Here is an 11,425-nt window from a genome sequence, read left to right as displayed (position 1 = left end):
AGTTCAGTTATGCGTTATAAGTTAACCCCAAGAAAATCCCATATTTTCCTAGATGCAAGATTGATTGAATAACACAGAGTATAGTTTAATACACAAACTATATGTTGAAAATCATAGGATTACTATCCCGAATTAGATAAGAATACCATAATATACACGAACTGTAGATAGAAAGTAGTTTGAAAACCTTGGGACTAACATCCCGAACTAGTTACAAGATAGTTTGATATACTAGGAAATATAGATTGAAAACCATGGGACTACCATCCCGAACGAGATATAAGATTGTTTGATAAAACCATGGGATCACTATCCCGAACTGGATATAAGATAGTTGGATAAAGTCATGGGATTATCATCCCGTACTAGATATAGTTTCAAATCATGGGACTATCATCCCGTACTAGATATAAGATATATACATACTCAATACCATGGGATTAACATCTCGTATCAGATACAAGTTCGATAGACTGAAAACCATGGGACTACCATCCCGAACTAGATACATGATAGTTTGATAAAACCATGGGATCACTATCCTGAACTAGATATAGATTTTAAAACCAAAGCTGTGAATAAAATTATATTAATACATATTATGAGTCGGGTAACCATGCTGATACGACAACGAGACCTCCTTGACGTTAGTCAGACGTCGGACGATATCCAGAATTTGTCACCCTAGGTGTGCCCGCCTAACTGTAGCTAGCATTTAAGGTGTGGGATTGTCAGTCCTGAATAGATCTATTCACAAATTCCTCGCTCTCCCTCCAGGAGACTCTGGTTACACTTCCGAGGAGGATTTACTGGTCATCCATAAAGGGTAGTGAGTACTCATAAACTAGTACTAAACTATTCACAGGATTCTCATACGATATCAAACATACAAAGATTATGAAATATAATACAGTGAAAATAGATACATACAATGAAACTATCTGGCAATACATTCGAATGATACGGAGATAAACTGAATCAGACATAGTTTATCTAATAACTTTATATAGATATCAGCACATGATATAAAGAGAACTATAGAACCCCAAATTATTCCCATAATAATTTGATTAGTTTGGTTATTTTCTTAACTAAAATCCATTTAGTTGTAATTGATAAATCATTCCTTATGCTCAGCATAATACATAAGAAGTAAAAGTGTTTATAAGTTTTCCAGATATAATTTGAAACACATCAATGTTAAGTTTTGAAAATAGTTATAGTTTGCTTGTATTCCCCCCCTGAAAACATTGAAAAACACGGAAAAAGCGTAGGGGTATGAACTCACCGAACGGGAAATGTGACGATTTCGGATGCTAAACGTTGGTCCGGGGCTTGCAAACACACGAGGTTCCTAAGTATAATGTAAAGATACACATTTGTATCTAATTAGGACTTAGATTGATTGTTTGATAGGGACAAATATTTCTAGTTGCGAAAACACCCCGATACAATTGTTTGGAGGGACCCGGGTGGCGTTTAAGGACGTGTAATGATGCGAGGGACTTCGGAAATGAGTTTACTCCCCAAGAGTAAACTCCCTAATGGAGTTTTTGGCCATAACACCCATTTCCCATGAGTTTACGGCCGCAAACTCATGGTGGGGTGGTTTATGGTGTTTAATAGGTCACAAATGGATATGGACACTTGGGAAATGCTTGGAATAATTTTTCCTAAGGCTTGGATTGAATTAAAATCATCAAATATAACACTTAAGGGAGTTTACGGCCTAATCATGGGGTCTATGGCCGTAAACTCTCATAACCTCTTGAATAAGTGTTTTTAAGGTCTTAAAATTAATCACATGTGATTCTAAAAATTCCCACAAGCCTAGAAATGAATTTTGTGCACCATATGACACACTTTTAGGAGTTTATGGCCATGGGACATGTTCTATGGCCGTAAACTCTCAAATATGGGGTTTTGATGTGTTTAAGGTCCTTAAACTATTTTTGGTTGGTCCTATGATTTATTCCAAGGCTTTTGGTGGTGTTGGATGGCTTTCTAACACCTTGAAATTGAATTTACACCCATTTTTAAGGAGTTTACAGCCCAAGCACAAGCCTTGGCCGTAAAATCATATAAGTCCCCCAAAAATTATGTTAAAAGTGTTCCAAGGCTAAAGCAATTATTCTAGAAGTAATATCCATGTCTTGTTGAGGTTTTGGAAGGGTTTAAGGGTTTAAAAACCCTTTTATCATGAGTTTACGGCCTAAACACCCTCCTTGGTCGTAAACTCATATACAAGTCCCCAAATTATAGATTAAGGCATTCTAGGTCCATTCCATAAAGTCATTAAGCCATATCTAAGTCCCAAAATTGTTTAGGAGGGGTTTAAAGGCATAAAAACCCTCTTATTATGAGTTTACGGCCTAAGCTCCTTCCAAGGCTATAAAATCATATACAAGGACTTAATTCATGATTTAATCTCGAATTTGGAAGCCAAATATGCTATACATTCAGGTTAGGAAGGTACCTTAGGGATTTGAGGCTTTAAAATTGAGTTTTGGACCCTTAAACTTGGATTTAGGAGAGAGGTTAGAGAGAGAGTAGAGAGAGGAAGAAAAAGCTTCAAATGAATGTTTAAACATGCTTAAATAGTTCCCAAAGCTTGGACACGGTGGAATTCTACCCGATACCGTCATTAAACGGGGCTTTAGGTCGCACCCTATTAAGTTACCGTAACCCGGTGGGAACGTTTCTAACTTTTTGAAATAAACACTTTTGGGTTAATTTCATGAATTCCAACGGGGTTTGGACAATCATTAAATTATAATAAACATATAAATTTAATTATCTTTACCCAAAACGACATCAGAACGTTTCGATATACGGCGAGTTATACGGGTACAATGGGTTTTCGGCGATGGAAAACTTCGGGTTGTTACAAGTAGTGTTGTAAGTCTGCGGGGGTAGCCGTAGCGTTCACTAGCAGTCAGATAGTAGTAGATTGATGTAAGCCTGCGGGGGTAGACATAGCATTCACTAGCATCCAGACAGTATTAAGGAGTTGTAGGTCTACGGGTGTAGCCGTAGCATTCGCCAGGTTAGTAGACAACATGAGCGCGTTGTTTGGATGCAGGGGGAAGCAGTAGTACCCACCAGTTCGTATGCTGCAGCAAGCATATGGAAATCCATGGGTTGGATTTCAAATTTTCTAGAGTTTAGTCATGGTTGAGCCAGCAATGCGACAGATGGATCGTCAACACAGTTATGAGATCAAGGAAGCAGTGAACCATTGGCATTCATGTATGTTAAGGGCTACCATTAGCCTGGGAGCCATCATTATAGTCTTGAATTTGTTAATGATTGGATTCGACGTTTGGACCCAGTCGTTTGGATCGGGATGTCGTTAGGGCCACAGTAACAGGATGACTAGTGGAAACTAGTTCCAAAGAAAGGTTTCGTTCAGGCAGTTCAGTGTTGCAGGCAATCTAGTGTTTCCGTCAGTTCAATGTTTCAGGCAGTTCAGTGTTTCAGTGAGTTCAGTGTTTCAGGCAGTTTAGTGTTTCAGGTAGTTCAATGTTTCAGATAGTTGCAGTAGTATATTGGGCAGTATTAATTTTGTGTCGGACTGCAAGTTCAGCCATATTAGTTGGACCTGGGTGGTCTCAGTTCATCTGGAAGCCAGATATGGAATAGCAGTTTTTTCAGTCAGTAGCAGTGCGAGGATGCAGCGTATGGTAGAATTCAGTCAGATGTTCGTGGGGTGCGCGACACCGAATGGTAGTAGAAAGAATGCCCAGTGGATACTGGCAGTGATGACCCGTACTGGGAGTAGTGGGAGTAATAGATTTTGTGGAGACAGCGTCTTCACAGTGGCGGAAGAGGTAGGTGGTTATGGAGCATCGCCTTGGGAAGGCAAGGAAATCGTGAAAGGAAAGAAGGGGTGAACCCCTACGGGGTTAGTGCAGTATTTGGAGAGTATCAGAAAGATTATCGGTTGAGTGAGTTGCGTTTCCAGAATGTTCAGGGTCAGGATGGACCCGAGATTATTATCTGTAAGGATTGACATTGGTCTGAATGACTGAGCGGAAGGCCAGCAAAGGTAGGCAGCTGGTGTTAGAATGAGCGGTGGGTTATTGGTGGCAGATTGCAGTCGGTGGATCGTAGCAAACTTCGAGGATGAAGTTTAGTTTAAGTGGGGGAGAGTTGTAACACTCAACATCAGAAAGGCCAAGAAAAAGGAAAGAAAAACCATAAGTCATGGGTTGGACTCGTCGAGTCCAGGGAGGAACTCGACAAGTCGGAGCGGGATCCGGAGGACCGAGTAATGACCAACTCGGCGAGTAGACTCGTGGATTTGGCGAGTTGGGTCTGAGCGAGGAAAACCCTAAAGCCGGGACTTGGAGCCTATTTAAACGTCTCATTCTCTCCCCTAGGGTTCCTTTACTGCCTCTCTAACACAGAACACTAAACCCTAGCTACCATATCCGTTTTGGAGCAAGATCTACCCTTGGTGAAGCTTTTTGGAGCTTTAGAGAGAAGATAGTCATAGTGGAGCAAGAAGGGGGCCTTGGATTTAGAGTTGGTGGAACATTTCTGAGCATTCAAAGGTAATAAATCGTTACCTTCCCTCTTTTTTTTAAGAGATCAATCTTGGCTATGAGATTTGGGGCTCTTATGCCATGCTTAAGAACTATTTCGAGTTAGAAGCCCATATCTGAAGTTGCTACTTCAGATCTGAGTGTATCTTGGCCTAGAAAGTCATAAAGCATCTGTTCTTGGGTTGATAGTGAAGCCTCCTTGTCTTAAACCCTAGTTTGGATTGTTTTAAGCCTAGGTCTCTTTATTTACACGCAAAGTTTACCACTTTACGTGAGGGATAGGCCTTAGAAGTATGGATCTATGAGTTGGAAGCCCTGTTTGGCTCGAAAAGCCACTACATGGATTAAGGAATGAATAGACTCGGTGAGTCCTTTGAGTGGACTCGGCGAGTAGTATGAAGATGGAGGCGAACTCGACGAGTTGGATGAACAACTCGACGAGTCTGTTGAAGATTGCCTTGGACTCGGCGAGTCTGTTCTTGGACTCGGCGAGTCAAGTCGCGAAACCCCAAACCCTGCGAATCAAGGCTTAGATTAGTGAGTTGAGTGGGGACTCAGTGAGTTGGACAGGACAGAACTCGGAAATCAGTGAACTCGGTGAGTCAGTAGGCTGACTCGGCGAGTAGGGTCAACATGGAAGGTTGACTTTGGCCAGGACTTTGACTTTGATTAGAGTTGAGTTAGTTGACTTTTAGAGGACTATCAGGCTAAGTGTCGCTTTGTTATTGGTAGCTCGGAGAGTTAGAGGAGTAGCGTTTCAGACGGTGGTCGGTTAGCAGTCCAAGGGTTACCAACAGAATTCAGTAGTTCAGGTGAGTTTCCTTCCAGTAGGAACGGGTCTACGGCCACAATGCCAACCTGTTCAGTTTGCAGTAGTTTCCAGACTTCGGTCCGATGCAGTAGTTAGTATGCTTGATGCCTTCGTGGCTCAGACAAGATTTATGTGTTATGTGTTATGTGTTATGTGTTTCGGGCTACGGCCCGATGCAGTATATGGTATATGAGTTTCATGCTAGTTGATATGTTATGCTATGTTATGTTCATTCAGTTTCCGGAGTTCGGTCTGATGCAGGGGGCAAGGCCCCAGTTAGTCCGGACTTCGGTCCGATGCAGGGGACAAGGTCCCAGTCAGTTTCCGAACTTCGGTCCAATGCAGGGGCAAGGTCTCAGTTAGTCCGGACTTCGGTCCGATGCAGGGGACAAGGTCCCAGTCAGTTTCCAGACTTCGGTCCGATGCAGGGGGCAAGGCCCCAGTTAGTCCGGACCTCGGTCCGATGCAGTGGGCAAGGCCCAGTACGTGCTTTATATGTTATTGTATGGTATATGGTAGTTTGGGGGAGCTCACTAAGCTTCGTACTTACAGTTTCAGTTTTTGGTTTCAGGTACTCAGTTTTCAAAAGAGGAGCTCGGAGAGATTGCAGTGCACACACCATAGTCAGCTAGCCTGGGATGTTTTACTCTAATAATAAGTTTGTATTTCGAATTAATGCTATGAAATTATGTTATGACTTATGATACGGTTTTAGTAATGTTTTAAAAAGAAAATTTTACTCGTGATATTTGGGACGCTACAAGTTGGTATCAGAGCTTTGGTTTGAGGGATTCGGATACATTTCAAGTGTGTCTGAACTCAAACTAAGGAAATGGTAAAAGGTTTTCACAAGAACGACATTTTTGAAAAGAATTTTTGAGAAAAGAAAGAGTTTTTTTTTTTTTTTAAAAAAAAGAAAAAATAAATTTTAGAAAGAAAAGAACTTTTAAAAGAGAAGAGGGTGTGGTGCATGCAATCAGCCGAGCTCAAGTAAGTACCCCAAAATACCCATACAAGTCTATGTTTTGATTACCAGTTAATAGAACAGTATGCTAGATTAGGACTGAGGATCTAGGGATGATGCCTTATGTGCCTATTATACGTGCTTTTGATCTGCATGATAGTGCTGAATAGATAGTAGTAGGATAGCCTGTTTAGGTTATGCCTGAGTTTATGAGTTGTGTTGCATGCTAGTTCGGATCCTTGCTATGTGGATATGATTGCTTGAGTATGTTATGGTTAGATTTTCCTTTTTTTTTTTTGAATGTTGCTTGCTTTGTGCATTGTGGGATTCTGAGTGATGGGAGTTAGCCATTACGTGGATACGATACGTCGCATGAGATCAGGGTTGAATGATCTCAGAGTGTTAGGTTTGGTCCTACTACGCAACTCTTGTTTGATTCTAACCGTTGTAGGAACGAGTCCTCTACTTGAAGAATTATCTGAGCCTCATCACATGTGATGGTATCCAGGTGATGGCTAATTGGCATCGCAAGGAGACCTTCAGCAGCTGAGGGTTGGTTGGGTTGAGTTAGAGGTTCCCTAGGGCAAGCCTAAGATGAGAGTAGCAAAGATCAGTAGAAGTAGAGTGACTTGGTGGAGTTGAGGTAACTCTTGAGGAAAGTACGGATAGATGTGGAAGGTAGTATGGGCCCGTACTACTGAAAGCTGAGGATCCGTACTCGATTCAAGAGGGGCCGAGACAAAACCAGGGAAGTAGTAGAGTGTGTGAGAGATCCCTCAGCAACGGTGTGTATATTGATCAGTAGTGTGTTATATTTTTCAACATGGTGACTTTGCGCGAGATACCAGTTAGCAGTTCAGGTACCAGGGAGGGATCTGGCTCGGGCTCTGGAGCCAGGCAGCTTGACGATCAGATGAAGTATTTCATTTCCGCAGAGATTATGCACAACATTATCGGTCAGACTCCAGTGATTTTCAGTTCAGTTAGAGAGGTCATTATGGAACTTATGGACAGTCATCTTGAGGCCTTTAGGGCCCGGGTGGTTTCAGAGCAGAGTGGTGCTCGTCTAGAGCCCGATTCTTATGAGGTTCAGGGAGATCCCATTTCTAGCTTTTGCCATCAAGGGACAAGAGTGAGTAAGGCACCCTGTCTTCAAAAGAGACCTCTGCATGATTGGATAGTTGAGGAGGTTTCGCGAGCCATTCGCGAGGGGTTGCCCGGCATGGTCGTGAGGATTATTGATAGGTTGACTACGAAGCTCATGATCAGATAGTAGTTGTGCAGATGATGGATGGGATCGATATAGTAGATCAGGAGCGAGAGACGGGCAGGGAGTCGGAAAGGAAGAAGAAAACAGATGTGACACAGGTAGCCACAGGTTCAAGCAAAAGGCCCAGAGGGTCGGATTGGAGATTGAGGTACTATCAGAGCTGCAGTCGATGTGGGAAGTGTGGTAGGTCGCACTTGGGTGCGTGCAGGAGTGGTAGTGGTAGTGATTTGGGTTGCTTCAGATGCGGCCGGATGGGTCATTTCAGCAGGGATTGTACTATTACCATCGCCCAGGGACTTGACCTGATATGTTTCCATTGCGGTCAGAGAGGCCACAAGAAGGCCCACAGTCCAGGTGTGTATGCAGCAGAGCAGGTGATAGCTCCTGCGTCTATGTCTTCGAGTACCACCAACGGTTGTCGGGGCCGGACAAGGGCGCCCACGGCTCGAAGCAGATTGTACCGGTTGATTGCAACTAGGGTTCGAGTAGCACCGGGTGTTGGAGGTATGTATCTGTTGCCTTGCTATCAATTATTATTCATGATATTATTGTTATGTTGCTGCAGCGATATTCATAAGCGTATTTATTGGGGTATCATATTACCTGTTTGTGACTGAGCTATATGCCATTTGCATACCTTGGATGTTAGAATGATAGTTGGGGGTCTCCCCCTCTCGAACAGGCTACTCCGGATATAGTAACTGCGGCATGTATGTGTAATATTCAGAAGTATCTTGCTACTTTCGGAAGGTGTCATTCGAGTACTGATCAGTTATATCCTCGGTAGTGACAATCTAGAGCTTCTAGTGGAGCAGCTAGCGGTCAGTAAGGTAGTGAGTTGAAGATATTCACCCTAAACGCAGGTTCTCAGGGTTCAGGCACTAAAGCAAGTACAATAAAGGACTGAAGGCTGCTCGGTCAGATAGCAAGAGTGGTTCGGATCTGGTAAAGGTCAGATGGAGTGTCGACAGAGATAAATGTTGGCAGGCAGCAGATCGCCCTTAGTGGAAGGAAGGTTGGGGAATCCTTTTGACTAGTGAGCAGTAAGGAGTCAGCCAGATCCAAGTGGGGGAGAACCCTCCGAGTATACGAGGGCAAGAGCATGCTGACCCGGGATGAGTACGCAATCCTTGAAAAGAAAGGATAGTAGCATAGCAATGGGTGGATCAAGGAGTTTAGAATTGGGAGTTTGTGGAACTTCCCAACAGTTAGTTCATGTAATCGATATGGTTAGTAGCTGATTGGGAATCCAGGTTGGAGGACCGCTGATAGGACTCTATTGAGTTGGAAGGAGGATCTGGAGAATGGTTAGCAAGAGATGTTTCCGTGTTAGTAGTCAGTGGTAGAGACAGCATGTAGGGTTGTGTGGATTCAGGAGTTGGAAGTTTGCAAACTTCCCAATGTTAATTTCATGTTTCTGGATTAGTACACGGTTGGTTTGGGAACCAAGTCGAAGAATTCCTCGACGGGATGCTAATTTCATCAAGGATATAAGATGTCGAGGTTGATGTAGCATCTGATGATTGAGGACTGATTCTGAGAAGTCAGGATGAGGAATTGCTAGTAGAACTAGGGATAGTCAGGAAGTCCTCAGAATAGTGATTGGTAATCAGTAAGATAGTAGTAGTAGTGTTTTAAGTCTGCGGGGGTAGCCGTAGCATTCACTAGTAGCCAGATAGCAGTAGTAGTGTTGTAAGTCTGCGGGGGTAGCTGTAGCATTCACTAGTAGCCAGATAGTAGTAGTAGTGTTGTAATTCTGCGGGGGTAGCCGTAGCGTTCACTAGCAGTCAGATAGTAGTAGACTGATGTAATCCTACGGGGGTAGACGTAGCTTTCACTAGCATCCAGACAGTATTAGGGATTTATAGGTCTACGGGTGTAGCCGTAGCATTCGCCAAGTTAGTAGACAACATGAGCGCATTGTTTGGATGCAGGGGGAAGCGGTAGTACCCACCAGTTCGTGTGCTGCAGCGAGCATATGGAAATTCACGGGTTGGATTTCGAATTTCCCAGAGTTTAGTGATGGTTCAGCCAGCAATGTGACAGATGGATCGTCAACACAATTATGAGATCAAGGAAGCAGTGAACCATTGGGGTTCATCTATGTTAAGGGCTACCATTAGCCTAGGATCCATCATTATAGTCTTGGATTTGTTGATGATTGGATTCGACGTTTGGACCCGATCGTTTGGATAAGGAGGTCGTTAGGGCCACAGTAACAGGATGACTAGTGGAAACTAGTTCCAAAGAAAGGTTTCGTTCAGGCAATTCAGTGTTGCAGGCAGTCAAGTGTTTCCGTCAGTTCAGTGTTTCAGGCAGTTCAGTGTTTCAGGCAGTTCAGTGTTTCAGGCAGTTCAGTATTCCAGACAGTTCAGTGTTTCAGATACTTGCAGTATATTGGGCAGTATTAATTTTGTGTCGGACTACAAGTTCAACTATATTAATTAGACCTGGGTGGTCTCAGTTCATCCGGAAGCCAGATATGGAATAGCAGAATTTTCAGTCAGTAGCAGTGCGACTATGCAGCGTATGGTAGGATTTAGTCAGATGTTCGTGGGGTGCGCGACACCGAATGGTAGTAGAAAGAATGCCCAGTAGATACTGGCGACGATGACCCGTTTTGGGAGTAGCGGGAGTAATAGATTTGGTGGAGACAGGGTCTTCACAGTGGCGGAAGAGGTAGGTGGTTATGGAGCATCGGCTTGGGAAGGCAAGGAAATCATGCAAGGAAAGAAGGGGTGAACCCCTACGGGGTCAGTGCAGTATTTGGAGAGTATCAAAAAGATTGTCGGTTGAGTGAGTTGCGTTTCCAGAATGTCCAGGGTCAGGATGGACCCGAGATTATTATCTGTAAGGATTGACATTAGTCTGAATGACTGAGCCGAAGGCCAGCGAAGGTAGGTAGCTGGTGTTAGAATGAGTAGTGGGTTATTGGAGGCAGATCGCAGTCGGTGGATCGTGGCAAACTTCGAGGATGAAGTTTAGTTTAAGTGGGGGAGAGTTGGAACACCCAAGATCAGAATGGCCAAGAAAAAGGAAATAAAAACCATAAGACAAGGAGTGGACTCGTCGAGTCCAGGGAGGAACTCGACGAGTCGGAGCGGGATCCGGAGGACCGAGTAATGACCAACTCGGCGAGTAGACTCGTGGACTCGGTGAGTTCGGTCTGAGCGAGGAAAACCCTAAAGCCGGGACTTGGAGCCTATTTAAACATCTCATTCTCTCCCCTAGGGTTCCTTTACTGCCTCTCTAACACAGAACACTAAACCCTAGCCGCCATATCCGTTTTGGAGCAAGATCTACCCTTGGTGAAGCTTTTTGGAGCTTTAGAGAGAAGATAGTCATAGTAGAGCAAGAAGGGGGCCTTGGATTTAGAGTTGGTGGAACATTTCTGAGCATTCAAAGGTAATAAATCGTTACCTTCCCTCTTTTGTTTAAGAGATCAATCTTGGCTATGAGATTTGGGGCTCTTATGCCATGCTTAAGAACTATTTCGAGTTAGAAGCCCAGATCTGAAGTTGCTACTTCAGATCTGAGTGTATCTTGGCCTAAAAGTCACAAAGCATCTGTTCTTGGGTTGATAGTGAAGCCTCCTTGTCTTAAACCCTAGTTTGGATTGTTTTAAGCCTAGATCTCTTTATCTACACGCAAAGTTTACCACTTTACGTGAGGGATAGGCCTTAGAAGTATGGATCTATGAGTTGGAAGCCCTGTTTGGCTCGAAAAGCCACTGCATGGATTAAGGACTGAATAGACGCGACGAGTCCTTTGAGTGGACTCGGCGAGTAGTATGAAGATGGAGGCGAATTAGAGGAGTTGGATGAACAACTCGA

This window comes from Lactuca saligna, chromosome 9 (genome assembly GCF_052625555.1).
Source record: "Lactuca saligna cultivar CGN05327 chromosome 9, ASM5262555v1, whole genome shotgun sequence".
NCBI classification, from domain to species: domain Eukaryota; kingdom Viridiplantae; phylum Streptophyta; class Magnoliopsida; order Asterales; family Asteraceae; genus Lactuca; species Lactuca saligna.
This window is presented reverse-complemented; position numbering follows the sequence as displayed.